This window comes from Carcharodon carcharias, chromosome 13, assembly GCF_017639515.1.
Source record: "Carcharodon carcharias isolate sCarCar2 chromosome 13, sCarCar2.pri, whole genome shotgun sequence".
NCBI classification, from domain to species: domain Eukaryota; kingdom Metazoa; phylum Chordata; class Chondrichthyes; order Lamniformes; family Lamnidae; genus Carcharodon; species Carcharodon carcharias.
The window spans coordinates 4,322,966-4,345,779 of NC_054479.1; positions in this window are offsets into that span (position 1 = coordinate 4,322,966).

A 22,814-nucleotide genomic window follows, 5' to 3' on the forward strand; every position below is an offset into this window, starting at 1 on the left:
ACGATACATGTTAAATGTTTTCTTACATATGTTCCCCTGGTGTCTAGGCTTATCCTTCAACCAACACCAAAAAAAAACCCAGATTATCTGCTCATGATGATATTGCTGTTTGTGGGAGCTTGCTGTGCACAATTTGGCCGCCATGTTTCCTACATTACAATGGCGACAACATGAAGTTGGTTGCAAACTCTTCGGGAAGTACTGAGGATGTGAAAGGAGCTAAACAAATGTAACTCTTCATTTCTTTGAAATATCGCGTGATGCTGCAACACTATTAGCTTTCCATTCGGATGTTTTATTCGATTTTATTTGATCAATCTCTTCAAACAATCCAATTGAGATTGAAACAGCAACAATTTAGGGAATACAGACATCAAATAAAAAACTGGATGGTGAGACTTATCTTTGTGAGATTCATATTATATAAAAGTGATGGGTAAAAATGAATTAGATCCAAACCTGTTTGCTTTTAGCATTCCTCCCCGCTCCGTTACCATGTCTTGGTTTAAGAGGATTGATTTAGTTTAAGTTCTTTGCAAACACAATTAGGATTTGATTAAATCTCCAGGTCATCTTTATTTCACATTCAAGCTCTGAACTACTGAAAATGAATACAAATAATTTCTCGGTTCACAATTTAGCTGAAGCTGTGTCAACATATCCCATAAAATCAAACCTCGCCATATTCAAAGGACTGAGCAACAACTGCTGTAACAGGCTCCTAATTACACCGATTGGAAATAGGTACACAAAAGCAAAAAAAGTACAGATTTACATTTATAAAATTCACTATTTTAAAATTCTCATCCTTGTGTTCAAATCCATCCATGGCCTCACACACTCCCCATCTCTGTAACCTCCTCCAACACCTCCCCTCCCTCTCCATCTCTGTAACCTCCTCCAACACCTCCCCTCCCTCCCCATCCCTGTAACCTCCTCCAACACCTCCCCTCCCTCTCCATCTCTGTAACCTCCTCCAACACCTCCCCTCCCTCCCCATCCCTGTAACCTCCTCCAACACCTCCCCTCCCTCTCCATCTCTGTAACCTCCTCCAACACCTCCCCTCCCTCCCCATCCCTGTAACCTCCTCCAACACCTCCCCTCCCTCCCAACCCTGTAACCTCCTCCAACACCTCCCCTCCCTCCCCATCTCTGTAACCTCCTCCAACACCTCCCCTCCCTCCCCATCCCTGTAACCTCCTCCAACACCTCCCCTCCCTCCCCATCTCTGTAACCTCCTCCAACACCTCCCCTCCCTCTCCCATCCCTGTAACCTCCTCCAACACCTCCCCTCCCTCTCCATCCCTGTAACCTCCTCCAACACCTCCCCTCCCTCCCCATCCCTGTAACCTCCTCCAACACCTCCCCTCCCTCTCCAACCCTGTAACCTCCTCCAACACCTCCCCTCCCTCCCCATCTCTGTAACCTCCTCCAACACCTCCCCTCCCTCTCCAACCCTGTAACCTCCTCCAACACCTCCCCTCCCTCTCCAACCCTGTAACCTCCTCCAACACCTCCCCTCCCTCCCATCCCTGTAACCTCCTCCAACACCTCCCCTCCCTCCCCATCCTGTAACCTCCTCCAACACCTCCCCTCCCTCCCCATCCCTGTAACCTCCTCCAACACCTCCCCTCCCTCCCATCCCTGTAACCTCCTCCAACACCTCCCCTCCCTCTCCATCCCTGTAACCTCCTCCAACACCTCCCCTCCCTCCCCATCTCTGTAACCTCCTCCAACACCTCCCCTCCCTCCCCATCCCTGTAACCTCCTCCAACACCTCCCCTCCCTCCCCATCTCTGTAACCTCCTCCAACACCTCCCCTCCCTCCCCATCCCTGTAACCTCCTCCAACACCTCCCCTCCCTCCCCAACCCTGTAACCTCCTCCAACACCTCCCCTCCCTCCCCATCCCTGTAACCTCCTCCAACACCTCCCCTCCCTCCCCATCCCTGTAACCTCCTCCAACACCTCCCCTCCCTCCCCATCCCTGTAACCTCCTCCAACACCTCCCCTCCCTCCCCATCCCTGTAACCTCCTCCAACACCTCCCCTCCCTCTCCATCTCTGTAACCTCCTCCAACACCTCCCCTCCCTCCCATCCCTGTAACCTCCTCCAACACCTCCCCTCCCTCCCCATCTCTGTAACCTCCTCCAACACCTCCCCTCCCTCTCCCATCTCTGTAACCTCCTCCAACACCTCCCCTCCCTCCCCATCTCTGTAACCTCCTCCAACACCTCCCCTCCCTCCCCAACCCTGTAACCTCCTCCAACACCTCCCCTCCCTCCCCATCTCTGTAACCTCCTCCAACACCTCCCCTCCCTCCCCATCCCTGTAACCTCCTCCAACACCTCCCCTCCCTCTCCAACCCTGTAACCTCCTCCAACACCTCCCCTCCCTCCCCATCTCTGTAACCTCCTCCAACACCTCCCCTCCCTCCCCATCCCTGTAACCTCCTCCAACACCTCCCCTCCCTCCCCATCCCTGTAACCTCCTCCAACACCTCCCCTCCCTCCCCATCCCTGTAACCTCCTCCAACACCTCCCCTCCCTCCCCATCTCTGTAACCTCCTCCAACACCTCCCCTCCCTCCCCATCCCTGTAACCTCCTCCAACACCTCCCCTCCCTCCCCATCCCTGTAACCTCCTCCAACACCTCCCCTCCCTCCCCATCTCTGTAACCTCCTCCAACACCTCCCCTCCCTCCCCATCCCTGTAACCTCCTCCAACACCTCCCCTCCCTCCCCATCCCTGTAACCTCCTCCAACACCTCCCCTCCCTCCCCATCCCTGTAACCTCCTCCAACACCTCCCCTCCCTCCCCATCCCTGTAACCTCCTCCAACACCTCCCCTCCCTCCCCATCCCTGTAACCTCCTCCAACACCTCCCCTCCCTCCCCATCCCTGTAACCTCCTCCAACACCTCCCCTCCCTCCCCATCCCTGTAACCTCCTCCAACACCTCCCCTCCCTCCCCATCCCTGTAACCTCCTCCAACACCTCCCCTCCCTCCCCATCCCTGTAACCTCCTCCAACACCTCCCCTCCCTCCCCATCCCTGTAACCTCCTCCAACACCTCCCCTCCCTCCCCATCCCTGTAACCTCCTCCAACACCTCCCCTCCCTCCCCATCCCTGTAACCTCCTCCAACACCTCCCCTCCCTCTCCAACCCTGTAACCTCCTCCAACACCTCCCCTCCCTCCCCATCTCTGTAACCTCCTCCAACACCTCCCCTCCCTCTCCAACCCTGTAACCTCCTCCAACACCTCCCCTCCCTCCCCATCTCTGTAACCTCCTCCAACACCTCCCCTCCCTCTCCAACCCTGTAACCTCCTCCAACACCTCCCCTCCCTCCCCATCCCTGTAACCTCCTCCAACACCTCCCCTCCCTCCCCATCTCTGTAACCTCCTCCAACACCTCCCCTCCCTCCCCATCCCTGTAACCTCCTCCAACACCTCCCCTCCCTCTCCAACCCTGTAACCTCCTCCAACACCTCCCCTCCCTCCCCATCTCTGTAACCTCCTCCAACACCTCCCCTCCCTCCCCAACCCTGTAACCTCCTCCAACACCTCCCCTCCCTACCCATCCCTGTAACCTCCTCCAACACCTCCCCTCCCTCCCCATCTCTGTAACCTCCTCCAACACCTCCCCTCCCTCTCCAACCCTGTAACCTCCTACAACACCTCCCCTCCCTCTCCAACCCTGTAACCTCCTCCAACACCTCCCCTCCCTCCCCAACCCTGTAACCTCCTCCAACACCTCCCCTCCCTCCCCATCCCTGTAACCTCCTCCAACACCTCCCCTCCCTCCCCAACCCTGTAACCTCCTCCAACACCTCCCCTCCCTCCCCATCTCTGTAACCTCCTCCAACACCTCCCCTCCCTCCCCATCCCTGTAACCTCCTCCAACACCTCCCCTCCCTCTCCAACCCTGTAACCTCCTCCAACACCTCCCCTCCCTCCCCATCCCTGTAACCTCCTCCAACACCTCCCCTCCCTCCCCATCCCTGTAACCTCCTCCAACACCTCCCCTCCCTCTCCAACCCTGTAACCTCCTCCAACACCTCCCCTCCCTCCCCATCCCTGTAACCTCCTCCAACACCTCCCCTCCCTCCCCATCCCTGTAACCTCCTCCAACACCTCCCCTCCCTCCCCATCTCTGTAACCTCCTCCAACACCTCCCCTCCCTCCCCAACCCTGTAACCTCCTCCAAAACCTCCCCTCCCTCCCCATCTCTGTAACCTCCTCCAACACCTCCCCTCCCTCCCCATCTCTGTAACCTCCTCCAACACCTCCCCTCCCTCCCCATCCCTGTAACCTCCTCCAACACCTCCCCTCCCTCCCCATCTCTGTAACCTCCTCCAACACCTCCCCTCCCTCCCCAACCCTGTAACATCCTCCAACACCTCCCCTCCCTCCCCATCTCTGTAACCTCCTCCAACACCTCCCCTCCCTCCCCATCTCTGTAACCTCCTCCAACACCTCCCCTCCCTCCCCATCCCTGTAACCTCCTCCAACACCTCCCCTCCCTCTCCAACCCTGTAACCTCCTCCAACACCTCCCCTCCCTCTCCATCTCTGTAACCTCCTCCAACACCTCCCCTCCCTCTCCAACCCTGTAACCTCCTCCAACACCTCCCCTCCCTCTCCAACCCTGTAACCTCCTCCAACACCTCCCCTCCCTCCCCATCCCTGTAACCTCCTCCAACACCTCCCCTCCCTCCCCATCTCTGTAACCTCCTCCAACACCTCCCCTCCCTCTCCATCCCTGTAACCTCCTCCAACACCTCCCCTCCCTCTCCATCTCTGTAACCTCCTCCAACACCTCCCCTCCCTCTCCATCTCTGTAACCTCCTCCAACACCTCCCCTCCCTCCCCATCTCTGTAACCTCCTCCAACACCTCCCCTCCCTCCCCATCCCTGTAACCTCCTCCAACACCTCCCCTCCCTCCCCATCTCTGTAACCTCCTCCAACACCTCCCCTCCCTCCCCATCCCTGTAACCTCCTCCAACACCTCCCCTCCCTCTCCAACCCTGTAACCTCCTCCAACACCTCCCCTCCCTCCCCATCTCTGTAACCTCCTCCAACACCTCCCCTCCCTCCCCATCTCTGTAACCTCCTCCAACACCTCCCCTCCCTCCCCATCTCTGTAACCTCCTCCAACACCTCCCCTCCCTCTCCAACCCTGTAACCTCCTCCAACACCTCCCCTCCCTCCCCATCTCTGTAACCTCCTCCAACACCTCCCCTCCCTCCCCATCTCTGTAACCTCCTCCAACACCTCCCCTCCCTCCCCAACCTTGTAACCTCCTCCAACACCTCCCCTCCCTCTCCATCTCTGTAACCTCCTCCAACACCTCCCCTCCCTCCCCATCTCTGTAACCTCCTCCAACACCTCCCCTCCCTCGCCATCCCTGTAACCTCCTCCAACACCTCCCCTCCCTCCCCATCCCTGTAACCTCCTCCAACACCTCCCCTCCCTCTCCATCTCTGTAACCTCCTCCAACACCTCCCCTCCCTCCCCAACCCTGTAACCTCCTCCAACACCTCCCCTCCCTCCCCATCCCTGTAACCTCCTCCAACACCTCCCCTCCCTCCCCATCCCTGTAACCTCCTCCAACACCTCCCCTCCCTCCCCATCTCTGTATCCTCCTCCAACACCTCCCCTCCCTCCCCAACCCTGTAACCTCCTCCAACACCTCCCCTCCCTCCCCATCCCTGTAACCTCCTCCAACACCTCCCCTCCCTCCCCATCCCTGTAACCTCCTCCAACACCTCCCCTCCCTCCCCATCCCTGTAACCTCCTCCAACACCTCCCCTCCCTCCCATCCCTGTAACCTCCTCCAACACCTCCCCTCCCTCCCCAACCCTGTAACTTCCTCTAGCACCCCTATCCCTCCATATCCCTGTAACCTCCTCCAACACCTCCCCTCCCTCTCCATCTCTGTAACCTCCTCCAACACCTCCCCTCCCTCCCCATCCCTGTAACCTCCTCCAACACCTCCCCTCCCTCCCCAACCCTGTAACTTCCTCTAGCACCCCTATCCCTCCATATCCCTGTAAACTCCTCCAACCCCCACCACATCTCTATCACTGTAACCTCCTCCAGTCCCTTACCTCCCCTCCCTATCTCTGTAACCTCCTCCAGCCACCTACCCCCTCCCTATCTCTGTAACCTCCTCCAGTCCCCTACCTCCCCTCCCTATCCCTGTAACCTCCTCCAGCCGCCTACCCCCTCCCTATCCCTGTAACCTCCTCCAGCCCCCTATCCCCACCTATCTCTGTAATCTCCTCCAGCCCCTGCAACCCTCCCTATCTCTGTAACCTCCTCCAGCCCCTGCAACCCTCCAAGATCCCTGGACTGTTCCAATTCTGCCCTCTTGAGCATCCCTGATTTCCATCCCTCCACCATTGACACCAACTACCTGGGACCTAAGCTCTGGATTTTTCTCCTTAAACCTCTCCACCTTTCTACTTCTCTCTACCACTTTTAGGACCCTCATAACATCCACCTCTTTGACCAAGCTTTTGGTCACATGTCCAAATCTCTCCTTAAGTGGCTCAGTGTCAATTTTGGTTTGATAATCCCTCCTGTGCAGTGCCTATGGGTATTTTACTTTGGAGTTGCTTTATAAAAGCAGGTTTTTGTTGATTCAGACAGCAATGTTAATTCAATCACAAGCCGCCTGGTGGAATATGAGACGAGACACTAACTTTTCTTGATAATAGCTTTATTTACAGAATGCAGCATTATACATGTCTTTCTACTTACCTCCCTGGTGTCCCAGCAGTCTCCCTTTGTACTCTTTTGAGTACACCTTTAATAAATTGGCAAATTAACAAATAAACAAATCAAATTAAAGTGATAGCCCCTTAAGAAGCATTGTAACAAAGGAGAATTTTTTTAAACCAAGCATATCAAACTAAAACGTCATTTTGGGGCCTAATGATGCTTCTCCCTATTTATAGACTCCTTTGAAAAACAAAATCAATAAACAACTAAAAATCAAAAACGGGGGAGAGTGACAGCCCCAGGTGGGGCACTGTAACTCAGACAAAAACGTGAAAGGAAACTTACAAAAGCAAATCAGAATGTCATTTCTGGTGGTGAGGACGCACCCCAGCCCTTGCAGTGCCCACCAGCCACTGAAGACCTCTAGCCTCCCATGTGCCCCATCTCCAGGGCCCCCTGGCCATGAGCAAAGCCACGGTAGAGGGGCAGGCAGTTGGGTTGGACGAGACCCTTGACCACCCGCTGCCTGGACCTATTGATGGTCACCTTGGCCAGGCCCAGGAGCAGACTAACGAGGAGGTCCCCCTCCCTCCTCCCTCCTCCCTCCCTCACTCCCCTCTGCACCAAAGGTCAAAAGTGTGGGGCCGAAGTGCAACAGGAAATTAAGGAGCATCCCCCTCAAAAAAATGAAAAAGGGGCTGCAACCTCAGGCTATCTTCATATACGTGGAACACAGACTCCCCTTGGCCAGAGAAAATGCGTCTGAGTCTCTCTTTATATGTGCTCTAAGTACGTAATTAAATAATGCCCTTCACCCGTGTCTCTTATCAATATTAATTAACGAGCAATGCAGGGAACCTAAAAAACAAGCAGCGATGGTAGGTGGAGTAGGATGTGGTGAGGGGCGGTAGTGAGATGGGTGGGGGGTGGGATCAGATGGGTTGGGCTGGGCGTTTACTGGCACACCTGTGAGTGCCACCAGGTCTCAAGCCTGCGCAGGTGAACAGCTTAACCATGGAGGGGATTTTAGAGGGTGATGGTCAATTGAGAGGCAACCATCAGGACCACTGTCCAAATAAGGAGGGGAGGTACCTTCCTGACAGCTGCCTGTCCAGTCAGATGGTTGGCAGCCTTGGCAGCACCACGGATAAGGGTGACTGTTACTGAGGCTGCAAGGAGAAGCAGAGGGTGTCTCCATGGTGAGACACCCCCCCCCAGGTGTGTGGAAGCTCCTTTCGCAAGGTGTCATGGTCAGACTGGCAGACCCTTTCAAGGGTAGGGGTGAAACAGCTAGCGCCAGCCGAGAATCACAAGGGTGGCTATTGCCACCAGGGGCCACCCTGTGGGACATGGAGCCTCTGGGAGGGAAGGCACCCCTCACCCTGCCCAGGACACTACTAAGAAGCCATCTCAACGGGGAGGGGGAGGGGGACGGGGACGGGGGTGCATTCTGATGCTGGCAAAATCCCACTGGTGGGAGAAAATGACTAAAATGACCAATTAGCTATCTTAATTATCCATCTGCTTCGAGTAAGTGGACAGCTGAGCCTTTGATAATAACCTGTGATAGTGTGAAGGCATGAATATACCAGGCTTCTCTCCCGACACCGTCCACTGCCATTTCACCACTCCTCCCCCCCTCCCAGCCTGTCTCTATAGGGTTGGTAAAGCTCTGGCCTTGGAGTCAGGCTGAGGTGGGATGAGGTGGGTTGTAGTTGGGGGTGAGGTGGAGTAAGAGGAGGAGGTGAGGTAGGTGTTGGGAGGAGTTGTGGTGTTGGGGACGGGTGAATGGGATGGGGTCCACTGGGGCAGGGGGGAGTGGGGAGTGTAAGTATCAGCATAGACAGGACAGACTCCTGGACCAACCGACCTGTTCTAACGAACCGGATTTACATGGGATGTAATGCCTGCCTAATGATTTATTTATGATTTACTGCTGCTGATTTATTCAAAAACAAATTCTTCCTTCTGCTTCTAAAACATGCTCCCATCTCAAATTGGCCAGTTTCAACCTTGCCCATCTTTGCCTAAAGCCACAGATTCTTTAGAAAGATCCCACTCCATCTTTAACAGTGGATTTCAAAGGGGATGAGGTTCTGGTTTGATTAGTTTTTCAAAACCATGTTTAAATGACATTGAGTTGTGCCTCTTCCAATCATTATGTTTTTTATTTTGCTCACAGGGTGTGGGTATCAGTGGCTAGGCTGGCATTTATTGCCCATCCCTAATTGGGCATTTAAGAGTCTTTGCTGTGGGGCTGCAGTCATATGTAGGCCAGACCAGCAGATTTCCTTCCCTCAACAACATTAGTTTTTATGGGTTTTTATGACAATCAGCAATGGTTTCTTGATCATCAGGCTTTAAATTCCAGGTTTTTATTAGATTCAAATTCCACCATGGTGGGATTCAAACCCAGGTACCAGGAGCACTGCCCTGGGTATCTGGGATACCAGTCCAGGGATTATATCACAGGCCACCACCTCCCCCTGGACTGCAGGTAAGTAAGGCTTCAAGTCAATAGCTGAAAGTTACAACTTTTAAAAAATCACGCGTTAGATATTTCAAACTAAGAATATCCAAGAGATCTTATGGCGTAGTGAGTAGTGTCCTTCCTCTGAACCAGAAGCTCCAGGTTAGAGTCCCGCTCCAGGGCGTGACAGCCACAGAAGACACGTTCATAGCGTGGCCAAACAGTCGATTATCAACCTGCGAATCCTTCCAACACACGCCAATGGCAAACGGTAAAATTGGGAGAGATTCCCGGTCATCCATGTGATGAAAAGAATCTGGAGCCTCTGCCATCACTATCCATAGCTCCAGGCTACAACATGTATTGTAAAATTGCATGTTGCCACAGCAACCTGGGCTCCTTTGGGGGCGGTGGGAGTTGGCGCAGTGGGCTGGATCAGATTGGTGCCAGCAGTGCTGAGTCCGTTCCCTGTTCCTGATGTGGTGGAGTCGGGACCTGCCTTCTTGCCCTGATCAATGTGCTTCTTGCAGAGAACTGAAATCAAACATCCTAAGGTGCGTTTCTGGGGAAGACAGATAAACAGACGAGGGGGTTAGATACAATAGGGTGGCAGGATGTTCCTGTGGAGCATAAACGCCAGCAGAGATCTGTGGAGCCGATTGTCCCATTTCTATGCTGTAAATATCATGTAACGCCCAAAATCCTTGATGAGCAAATCTGAAATTTCATTGCCAAAGAAATTTGCACATTATTAGTGAGTGGGTGGTATTTACATTGACTGCACAATTGATGAAATCGAGGAAGGATTAATTGTTGGACTGAGATCTTCATTTTTTTTTAACTTCGCTATCGATGCCACAGATTGGGAATACAGAATCCTGCCTAAAGATTCCCAAAAAAACCCAATTTGCCAACTTTTGCCTATATGCTCTGTTAGCTCCTTCAATTAATTTCACAAGAGCTGTAAATTGAGATTTACGTTACTTACACTGCTACCATGACACATATACAATGAATTCTTTGGAGAGACTGTGTCTGGTTTGACCTCACTGCTGTGAAATCTGAACTCCGTTTCAGTTATTTTCTGTCCCTGTGGATAATTATACAAGATTGCAAAGCCTATTCAGTCATACAAGAAGAATACATACACTTATTAATTGGATATCGAGCTGAAATTAAAAGATGTGGTCAGTTTCTGAATCTTTCATCAATGAAAAACTGGGGTCAATGGGAACCAGGAGGAAAACTCTCCACTGGTTGGAGTCATACCCAGCATAAAGGAAGATGGTTGTGGTTGTTGGAGGTCAATCATCTCCGCTCCAGGACATCACTGCAGGAGTTCCTCAGGGTAGTGTCCTCGGCCCAACCGTCTTCAGCTGCTTCATCAATGACCTTCCTTCCATCATAAGGTCAGAAGTGGGGATGTTCGCTGATGATTGCACAATGTTCAGCATCATTCGCGACTCCTCAGATACTGAAGCAGTCCATGTCCAAATACAGCAAAATCTGGACAATATCCAGGCTTGGGCTGTCAAGTGACAAGTAACAGTTGCACCACACGAGTGCCAGGCAATGACATCTCCAACAAGAGAGAATCTAACCATCGCCTCTTGATGTTCAATGGCATTACCATTGCTGAATCATCCTGGTGGTTAGCATTGACCAGAAAATGAACTAGGCTAGCCATATAAATACTGTGGTTACAAGAACAGGTCAGAGGCTAGGAATCATGCAATGAGTAGCTCACCTCCTAATTCCCCAAAGCCTGTTCACCATCTACCAGGCACAAGTCAGGAGTGTGATGGAATACTCCCCACTTGCCTGGATGAGTGCAGCTCCCACAACACTCAAGAAGCTTGACACCATCCTGGACAAAGCAGCCCACTTGATTGGCACCACATCCACAAACATTCACTCCCTCTACCACCGACGCACATTAGCAGCAGTGTGTACCATCTACAAGATGCACTGCAGGAACTCACCAAGGCTCCTTCAATAGCACCTTCCAAATCCATGACCACTACCACCTAGAAGGACAAGGGCAGCAGATAGATGGGAACACCACCACCTGGAAGTTCCCCCCCAAGTCACTCACCATCCTGACTTGGAAATATATCAGCCGTTCCTTCACTGTAGCTGGGTCAAAATCCTGGAACTCCCTCCCTAACAGCACTGTGGGTGTACCTACATCACATGGACTGCAGCGGTTCAAGAAGGCAGCGCACCACCACCTTCTCAAGGGCAACTAGGGATGGGCAATAAATGCTGGCCCAGCCAGTGACACCCACATCCCATGAATTAATAAAAAAAACACTGCTTGGAAACACTGTTGATGACCCCTTCCATCACTTTACTGATGAAGGAGAGTAGACTGATGGGCCGATAATTGGCCAGGTTGGATTAGTCCTGACTTTTATGCACAGGATATACCTGGGCAATTTTACACTTTGCCGGGTAAATGCCAGTGTTGTAGCTGTACTGGAACAGCTTGGCTAGGGGTGTGGCAAGTTCTGGAGCACAAGCCTTCAGTACTAATGTTGGAATATTGTCAGAGCCCATAACCTTTGCAGTATCCAGTGCCTTCAGCCGTTTCTTGATATCACATTGAGTGAATCGAATTGGCTGAAGACTGGCATCTGTGATGCTGGGGACCTCCAGAGGAGGCCGAGATGGATCATCCACTCAGCACTTCTGGTTGAAGATTGTAGCAAGTGCTTCAGCCTTATCTTTTGCACTGATGTGCTGGGCTCCTCCATCATTGAGGATGGGGATATTTGTGGAACTTCCTCCTCCAGTGAGTTGTTTAATTGTCCATCATCATTCACCACTGGATGTGGCAGGACTGCAGAGCTTAGATCTGATTTGTTGGTTGTGGAATCACTTAGTTCTGTCTATCATTTGCTGCTTTATGCTGTTTGGCATGCAAGTAGTCCTGTGGTATAGCTTCACCAGGTTGGTGCCTCATTTTTAGGTATACCTGGTGCTGCTCCTGGCATGCCCTCCTGCACTCTTCATTGAACCAGGGTTGATCCCCTGGCTTTATGGTAATGGGAGAGTGGGGGATGTGCCAGGCCATGAGGTTACAGATTGTGTTTGAGTACAATTCTGCTGCTGCTGATGGCCCACAGTGCCTTATAGTTGCCCAGTCTTGAGTTGCTAGATTGTTTGAAATCTATCCCATTTAGCATGATGGTTGTGCCACACAGCATGATGGAGGGTATCCTCAATGTGAAGACAGGACTTTGTCTCCACAAGGACTGTGTGGTGGTCACTCCTGCCAATACTGTCATGGACAGGTGCATCTGCAGCAGAAAGACTGGTGAGGATGAGGTCAACTATGTTTCTCCCTCTTGGTGGTTCCCTCACCACCTGCCGTAGACCCAGTCCAGCAGATCTGTCCTTTTAGGACTCGGTCAGCTTGGTCAGTAGTGGTGCTACCAAGCCACTCTTGGTGATGGACATGGAGTGCATTCTGTACCATTACCACCGTCAGTGCTTCCTCCAAGTGGTGTTCAACATGGAGGAGCACTGATTCATCAGCTGAGGGAGGGCGGTATGTGGTAATCAGCAGGAGGTTTCCTTGCCAATGTTTGACCTGAAGCCATAAGATTTCATTGTGTCGATGTTGAGGACTCCCAGGGCAACTCCCTCCCGAATATATACCACTGTGTCGCCACATCTGTTGGGTCAGTCCTGCTGGTGGGACAGGACATACCCAGGGATGGTGATTGTGGCGTCTGGAACATGATCTGTAAGGTATGATTCCGTGAGGATGACTATGTCAGGCTGTTGCTTGACTAGTCTGTGAGGCAGCTCTCCCAATTTTGGCACTAGCCCCCAGATGTTAGTAAGGGGGACTCTGCAGTGTCGACAGGGCTGAGATTGCCGTTGTCGTTTCCAGTGCCTCGGTCGATGCCGGGTGGTCCGTCCGGTTTCACTCCTTTTTATTGACTTTTTAGCAGTTTGATACAACTGAGTGGCTGGCTAGGCCATTTCAGAGGGCAGTTAAGAGTCAACCACATTACTGTGGGTCTGGAGTCTGATATCTGAAGCTCGATCAGTGAGGATATTTTAGCTGTAGAACAGTGCTGGATTAATGTTTCAGGTGTAGATCCTTCATCTGATTCAGAATACAAAATTCAATTAATCAGAAAGAGCAGAAATATAACTGTAAAGAGGGTGCTTAACTGAAGCAGCAGTGGCAAAGAGAAAGCCCCTTAATGTGACACTGAACAATGGTGATATGTGCTCTATCCAAAGGCTGGTCCTTGGCTCATTGTCTGCTGATGCTTCACCCTGAGCCATTTTCTTGACAGTTTTGTCCTCTCAGGGGGAGGATAAGTATCGAGACAGATCCCAAGTCTACCTCAGCTGGAACAGGAATCAATGCTGTTAGCTTTATTTGGAACCACATGCTAGCTGTCTTACCAACTGAGCTAACCGGCTCCATGCAATACACTGAACTCCACAGCTCAGCATTTAGCCAGCCTGAAAAGTGCAGATACCCACAGAGGTTTTAGAGCAATTTAAACCAACACAGTGGTTACTTGAAACAAAAACAAAAATACCTGGAAAAACTCAGTCTGGCAGCATCTGCAGAGAGGAACACAGTTAACGTTTCGAGTCTGTATGACTCTTCAACAGAACTAAGTAAAAATAGAAAAGAGGTGAAATATGAGCTGGTTTAAGGGGGGGGGCGGTGGGACAGGTAGAGCTGGATAGAGGGCCAGTGATAGGTAGAGATAACCAAAAGATGTCATAGACAAAAGGACAAAGAGGTGTTGAAGGTGGTGATTTTATCTAAGGAATGTAAGGAATAACAATGGTTTTTTAGTTTACTGCTGTTGATGAGATCCTTGGTCCTATATGACAACTGTGTCTACACTTCAAAGTAATTATTGGCTGTAAAGCACTTTGGAACGTGCTGAAGTGATGAAAGATGGTGTGAAATGGTTGAGATTAAATGACCAGGTGCTCACACTTTACATGAGCCTCAGAGCTTGTACTGTGTTTGCAGTGAGATTGGGTGTTTGCTGCGAATAAGCAATCAGCAGAATGCGTTCCCATGGCAACAATGCACTGAACTCAAGCAAAGCATAAATACACATCTGCATTTTGAAAGTGTAGTGTTTCCTGTCTGATGCCATTAAGATACATTGCAAGGCTCCATTGCAAAATTAAAGAGAGACTCGTATTTAAACAGCAATTTACAGATAATGAGCCTGCTCTGCCATTCAATAAGATCATGGCTGATTTTCTTGTGTTTCGATATCCACATTCCCATCTAACCCTGACAACTTTTGATTCCCTTGCCCAACAAAAATCTATTGACAACAAAAACAAAAATTGCTGGAAAAACTCAGCAGGTCTGGCAGTACCTGTGGAGAGAGAGACAGAGTTAACATTTCGAGTCTGTATGAATCTTCTTTAGAATCTATCTACCTCTGCCTTAAAAATATTCAATGACCCAGCCTCCTCCACCTTCAGAGGCAGAGAGTTCCAAAGTCACAACTCTCCTCATCTCAGTCCTAAAAGGGCGACCCCTAATTTTAAAACAGTGCCCCCTTGGTTCTGGACTCACCCAGAAGAGGAAACATCCTTTCCATGTCCACCTTGTCAAGGCCGTTCAGGGTCTTGTATACTTCAATCAAGTCACCCCTCACTCTTCTAAACTCCAGTGGAAACAAGCCCAGTCTGTCCAACCCTTCCTCACAAGACAACCCACTCACTCCAGGTGTCAATCTAGTAAACCTCCTCTGGACCGCCTCCAATCTGTTTTTGTGGTGAGGGTTGAGGGGTAAATCCAAAACAAAAACAGAATTACCTGGAAAAACTCAGCAGGTCTGGCAGCATCGGCGGAGAAGAAAAGAGTTGAAGTTTCGAGTCCTCATGACCCTTCAACAGAACTAGGTGAATCCAAGGAAGGGGTGAAATATAAGCTGGTTTAAGGTGGTGGAGTGGGGGGGGTGGGTGGTGGGGGCGGCGCGTGGGGGGGTGGGGGGGAGAGAGAAGTGGGGGGTGGTGGTGAGGTTGTAGGGACAAGCAAGCAGTGAAAGGAGCAGATAATCAAAAGATGTCACAGACAAAAGAACAAAAGAACACAGAGGTGTTGAAGTTGGTGATATTATCTAAACGAATGTGCTAATTAAGAATGGATGGTAGGGCACTCTACAGCTCTAGTGGGGGTGGGGGGGGCATAAAAGATTTAAAAATAATGGAAATAGGTGGGAAAAGAAAAATCTATATAAATTATTCGAAAAAACAAAAGGAAGAGGGAAGAAACAGAAAGGGGGTGGGGATGGAAGAGGGAGTTCAAGACCTAAAGTTGTTGAACTCAATGTTAAGTCTGGAAGGCTGTAAAGTGCCTAGTCGGAAGATGAGGTGCTGTTCCTCCAGTTTGCGTTGGGCTTCACTGGAACAATGCAGCAGGTCAAGGACAGACATTTGGGCAAGAGAGCAGGGTGGAGTGTTGAAATGGCAAGTGACAGGGAGGTTTGGGTAATGCTTGCGGACAGACCGAAGGTGTTCTGCAAAACGGTCGCCCAGTTTACGTTCGGTCTCTCCAATGTAGAGGAGACCACATTGGGAGCAACGAATGCAGTAGACTAAGTTGGGGGAAATGCAAGTGAAATGCTGCTTCACTTGAAAGGAGTGTTTGGGTCCTTGGACGGTGAGGAGAGAGGAAGTGAAGGGCAGGTGTTGCATCTTTTGCATGGGCATGGGGTGGTGCCATAGGAGGGGGTTGAGGAGTAGGGGGTGATGGAGGAGTGGACCAGGGTGACCCGAAGGGAGCGATCCCTACGGAATGCCGACAGCGGGGGTGAAGGGAAGATGTGTTTGGTGGTGGTATCATGCTGGAGTTGGCGGAAATGGCAGAGGATGATCCTTTGAATGCGGAGGCTGGTGGGGTGATAAGTGAGGACAAGGGGGACCCAACATGTTTCTGGGAGGGAGGAGAAGGCGTGAGGGCGGATGCGTGGGAGATGGGCCGGACACGGTTGAGGGCCCTGTCAACGACCGTGGGTGGAAAACCTCGGTTAAGGAAGAAGGAGGACATGTCAGAGGAACTGTTTTTGAAGGTAGCATCATCGGAACAGATGCGACGGAGGTGAAGGAACTGAGAGAATGGGATGGAGTCCTTACAGGAAGCGGGGTGTGAGGAGCTGTAGTCGAGATAGCTGTGGGAGTCGGTGGGTTTGTAATGGATATTGGTGGACAGTCTATCACCAGAGATTGAGACAGAGAGGTCAAGGAAGGGAAGGGAAGTGTCAGAGATGGACCATGTGAAAATGATGGAGGGGTGGAGATTGGAAGCAAAATTAATAAATTTTTCCAAGTCCCGACGAGAGCATGAAGCAGCACCGAAGTAATCATCGATGTACCGGAGAAAGAGTTGTGGGAGGGGGCCGGAGTAGGACTGGAACAAGGAATGTTCCACATACCCCATAAAGAGACAGGCATAGCTGGGGCCCATGCGGGTACCCATAGCCACACCTTTTATTTGGAGGAAGTGAGGGGAGTTGAAGGAGAAATTGTTCAGTGTGAGAACAAGTTCAGCCAGACGGAAGAGAGTAGTGGTGGATGGGGATTTTGAGGGGTAAATATTCACCGGGACACCAGGGAGAACTCCATGTTCATTTTTGTATTATTGCCATATTTTTTTACATCCCCCTGAGGGAGTAAATGAGCCTCAATTTAAAGTCTCATCTGAAAGACAGCATTTCTGACATTGCAGCACTCCCTCATTACTGCACAGGAAGCATTGGTCCTGAATTAAAAGCCCTCAAATCTCTGGAGTGGGTCTTGATCTACAACCTTCTGACTCAGAGGTAAGAGGGTTAGGTACTGAGCCCGGCATGACCCATATTCTAATAATATTATGCACAAAATCACATAAATTCATCAAACTAACCCTGATGAATGTCCACTTTTTTGGCCAGTGAGATAATTGAAAATATTAGTGTCCCGCCAAATGTTGGGGGAAATTCATCTTCAGGAGTCCACCTTTACAAACTAATCGGCAGGATTTCCTGTGCCCACTGGCATCGGACGTGTCGGGTGGCATGAGCAGACAACATGGCGCGATCGGTTTCATGACAGCGTGAAACCAGTTCGCAATCGTCCATTCAGCACAGCGACAATGGGCCACGTTCCCCGTATTCGGACATCAGGAACCTCATCGTAATACATCAGCATCTCATCATTAGGCCAGCCCACCAGAATCATTCCCCCCACCCCCAACCCCCCACCCCCTCCCCATTGGATTCGTCCATCCATGTCGATGGGAAAATACGCTGACAGGTTTCATAACCGAACATAAGCGACATGTACCTGACGAGCTGCACTTCACTCGGGACTCCGAGGTGTGTTTGCCTACCTTGCTTTGGGCAGCACTCACTGTCATCAGCTCCAGGTTTCACAGGCAGCACCACATCACTGTTAGGGGGACTCACGGGCAGGTCTCTACCCACCAGACCAGCTGGAAGGTGGGGGGGTTGCTTTTCAATGGCTGCAGGACTGGGGCTTGCTTGGGGGAGGGGGAGAAGTGTCCTCAGGCACTGATCCCGGCTGTACTTTAAATGTGGTGCCCGGTGTGATGACACGGCGAGGTGGTGGGGTAGCAGGCGAATTGGGGCCCGCCCACCATGGAAATGCCGTGATTCCCAGGAATGCATAACTAACGGAGCAGGTTTGGGATGAAGCGGCCTGAAAACCCACCAATTGTGGCCAGCGGGTAAAACGTCGTTTTGTCTCCCCGCTACTGCACTTAGTGCAAATCTGGGACGATTCCACCCACCAGTTCACTGCCCTACATGGCCTTGTGAGTAACAGCTCTGAAGGAATGTAAAACACTGCCTCTCAATGGCAAAGAATATCAGACCTTAAAAGGAAAGGTAACTGAATATGAGACAGAGGATCTGAAATGGTTTGCAGTTCTAACCATCTCTAGGCTGATCACTGTCTTTTTAACTGCTGTCAGTTTCTCTGAGGTAAGGCAACAATGAATGCTATTTCCTCAACTTCCATTACAATAATGAATAGATACAACCTCTTGACCACTCATTTAATAAAATTCCCTTTGGCTGAGTAACATATGCCATCACAATTTGATTCCAAATGCAGGCTAACTGTTCTGCTAGGTTTGATAATGGCCCTGTGTTCTAATCAGATCCAAAGAGTCAAACTTAATTAAAACTTCTGTTTGTGATTGACCAAGTCAATTCGATCAATAAAGAAAATCCAAAAGGAAGGTTTCATTCCACAGATTAAACCTTAAACTTCTCAGAATTATATTGATTTACTTGTGCAATTTACAGGCAGTGAATAGTAAACTGTTTCGTTACTGAGTCACTGGTAGTTTGCAACACAGAGAGATCATTATTTAGATAAAACAGTTGCCCATCACCAAAACAACAGGGAACCCTTGTTACTGAAACACTGATGGGATTACAGCCAAAATGTCTCTTGAACAAATAAATTGTGACAAACAGATTTTGCATCTGTGAAAATGTAGCAGTGTTTGAGGAAACATCTGTAATATTGTTTGGTAAAGGAATGATGCTCATCCTCGGTCCTGATGCCACATTTTAAAACACCACAGTTTGCTGTTGCTGTAAAAACCTTTGAAACAAAATCACAGGGTATCAAGCCTGCAATTTGCAAGGAGCCAACAATAGCTATCAAGTTAGATAGATTTAGTTCAAAATAACACTTTGGCATCCAGTATGAGAGTAATTTGAGACCTGAAATGGTGAGTGGTGTGAGCTGGGGAGGAACAGTTGACTTTTGACCTATGATTCCCAAAGCTGTCCCCCACTGGGAGCTTTCCTCACCTCATGTCTGGCTCTGTTATAAACTTATTGATAGAGGTTGATTGTTGTGATTGGTCAATAACCCCATTATCAGTGTACTATGTGACTACCAGGATGGGAGAAGGTGATAAAAACAAAAAACTGCGGATGCTGGAAATCCAAAACAAAAACAGAATTACCTGGAAAAACTCAGCAGGTCTGGCAGCATCGGCGGAGAAGAAAAGAGTTGACGTTTCGAGTCCTCATGACCCTTCGACAGAACTGGCGAACAGTTCTGTCGAAGGGTCATGAGGACTCGAAACGTCAACTCTTTTCTTCTCCGCCGATGCTGCCAGACCTGCTGAGTTTTTCCAGGTAATTCTGGGAGAAGGTGAACATTATGGGGAGGTGGTGCTGTTACTGGACCTGTAATCCAGATACCCTGTGTAATGCTCTGGGAACCAGTTCAAATCCCACCACAGTGGATGGTGAAATTTGAATCCAAAATTGGAATTAAAAATCTAATGATGAACATTGTTGCATAAACCCATCTGGTTCACTAATGTTAGGTGATAATTGTGTTCATTTTTCTTGGCCTCCTGACTTCTCTCTACCCTCCCCCTTAAATTTGGCCTTATGAGGGTTAACTGTGTCCTGAGACGTTGCTTCATTACTCACTCTGCGGGGGTCGTGTGTGGTGTAGTCCTGTAGTTGAGTGGTTGTACGTGGTGTGGTTCTATAGCTGAGCAGGAAACGTGATAACTTTGTTGCTATAGACTTACCCTCTAGTTTTTTCATTCCGGCCTCCAAGATCTGGACTGCCCTCTCGGCCCACCCATTGGACTCAGGGTGCTATGGCGAGGTCTTGACATGTGTTATGCCATTGAGACTTGTAAACCTTTGGAGTTCCCCACTGATGAACATTGTTCCATTATCAGACACTATTACCTCTGGTAAATCGTGTATCGTGAAACTCTGACACCATCTGTCTATGGTGGCGGGTGATGTGGGTTATCTCACCCCATATACATCCATCCATTTAGAGTGAGAGTCCATAAGTAAGAGGAGCATTGTGCCCAAAAAAGGCCCCACATAGTCAACGTGGAGGTGGACCCATGCTCTTCCGAGCAATTCCAAAGGATACAGTGGAGCAGAAGGGGGCAATTTCTGCACCTGTTGGCACTGTGTGCAGCTCCTGACCATGTTTTTGATTTCAGTGTCCATCCCTGGCCACCATAAGAGTCTGCGCACCAACATTTTCATTCTGGAAATGCCGGGGTGAGCGCTAAGCAATTCTATCAATAATGGCTGTCTTCCTCTGGGAGACACAATGACTCTCGCTCCCCACAGTAAGATGCAACCTTGGCAGGTGAGCTTGCATCTCCTGTTAAAATGGGCCTTCATTTTGTCCGACTTTGGCTCGTTCGACCATCCCTCAAGACTTGTTCCCTGACGTGAGACAAAACTGGATCGCGGTCTGTCCATTCTCTGATCTGTTTAGCATTCACTGCTGATGAATCCAGAAAGTTTAATAACAAGACATGTTCTTGAGGGATGGGGATGTTCACATTGCTGTGTTTTAGGGGTAATCGGTATTGGCAATCTGGCTTCCTGGTTGGTGGATAAAAGTATATTCGTAAGCAGCTAGAATCAGCGCCCACCTTTAGATGTGTGCTGAGGTGATTGGGGATATTGCCTTATCTTCCCCAAACAAGCCTAGTAGAAGCTTGTGTTCGGATGCTATGGTGAAGTGATGACCATGGGTGTAATGGTGGAATCTCTTAACACCTAATACAATGGATAAGCATCTTTCTCTATTTGATCTGCAACACTGAGTGTTCTTCAGACATAACCAATGGGCCGCTCAGAGCCATCCACCATCCAGTGGGAGAATACTGCTCTTACTCTGTAAGGGGCTGCATCGCATGTTAAAATTAATTCCTTCTTTAGGCCGAAGTGTACCTACAGGGCCGATGAATGTAGCAACTGCTTTACTGCTGTAAAAGCCTTTTGTTGTGGAGCTTGCCAAGTCCACCTGTGGTTTTTTTTGAGTAACCCGTATAATGGAGCCAATACTGTTGACAAATTTGGGAGAAAACGACCACAGTAGTTAACCATTCCCAAGAAGGACTTGAGTTCTGTGGTGTTTATCGGTGCTAGCACCTCAAGAATAGCTCTCACCTGGTCTTCTACTGGGTGATGGCCCTGTGAGTTGTTCCTTTGACCCAGGTCAATCATTCCCTTTGCTTGGAAGATACATTTTTCCCCTTTCAAGTGTACTCCGGCTTGTGAGGAACACTTCAATACCTCTTCCAAGTTAGCCAGCTGTTCTTCATCAGTTAGTCCTGTTACTAGGACATCATCGAGATAAACCACCACATGGGGTAGAACCTGAAGCAAATTTTCCATAGTCCGTTGGAAAATGGCACAAGCCAATGAGACTCCGAAGGGTAACCTGGTAAACTGGTATAACCCCGTATGTGTGTTGATAGTCACAAAATCCCGAGAGGCCTTTTCGAGCTCAACTTGCTGGTAAGTGTGGCTCATATCGAATTTCGTATATGTGGTTCCCCCAGCCAGCTTGGAGGACAATTCATCAATTTTCGGTATAGTTTGGCTAATTTGTTAATGCTCAACTTGTAGTCCCCACATATTCACACACTGGTCAGGCTGTAGTACTGGAGCTATGGGTGCTGCCCAATGGGAAAATTGTGCAGGGTGTAAGACTCCCAACCTTTCCAGCCTGTCTAATTCAATATCCACTTTTGTTTGTAATGCATAGGGGACTGGCCCCACCTTCAAACATCTGGGGGTTGCTCCGGGATCACATGGATTTTAGTTTGCAGCCCCTGAATCTTCCCGAGCTCTTGCCTGAACACAGAGGCATATTTCTGTAATAATTCTTGTAGATCTTTCATTCTGAGTTGGAGAATCTCAGCCCACTCCAACTTTATTTCCTTAAGCCAGTTCCAACCAAGCAGGGGTCTCCATTCGAATGGACTTCCACTATCGTGTAGATTGGCTCTGTGTTTCCCATTTTAAAATTGTTGCAGTGAGTAAATACCTGACCCTGTTTCTCCTGGTTCATGCATTATATAAATTTTACGACTTCTGCCTTTTTGTTTGAAATTTGGCCTTGATCTTTCTTTACAGTATCGCATAATGTACCCATTGCGATGGCAATAGAAACACGCAGTTCTTTTAAATTGTCGTTCATTTGCAGGCTGTCTGGTTTCAATCCTGCTATTATTAATGTGGTTTTTATCCGCGAAACCATTGCTTTTTGCTGGTCTTTTAATGGCGGCTGTTTCCCACCTTCCGGCAGAGCCGAGCTCTTCCGCGCCATTTCTAGCCGGTGCCGCCCTCCCCGACGCAAAGAATGGCGGCATTTTGTCCTCCGTTTATTTCTTCTGAATCCCTGATCGCGCTTTCCATTGCGAGCGCCAACTCCAGCGCTTTGCTGAAATCCAAATTTGTCTCAGACAGCAATCTTTTTTTAAATGACACCTTCGTTATCCCCGCACACCAATCGGTCTCTTAACATGTCATTAACCGATGTCCTGAACTGACAGTGCTCTGTCTGTTATCTTAAGGCTGCTGCAAAGCAAGTGACTGTCTCTCCCGGGGTGCGACACCTCGAATTGAATTTAAAACATTACGTTGTTACCGAGGGTCTCGGCCGAAAGTGGCTTTTCACAAGATTCGCCAACTCATCAAAACTCTTGGAGTCTGGGGCGCTGGGTGCCGTTAGACCATGAATTAGGCCGTATGTTTTACTGCCACATGGTGAGAAGAGGATCGCTCGCCTCTTCTCCTCCCCCGATATG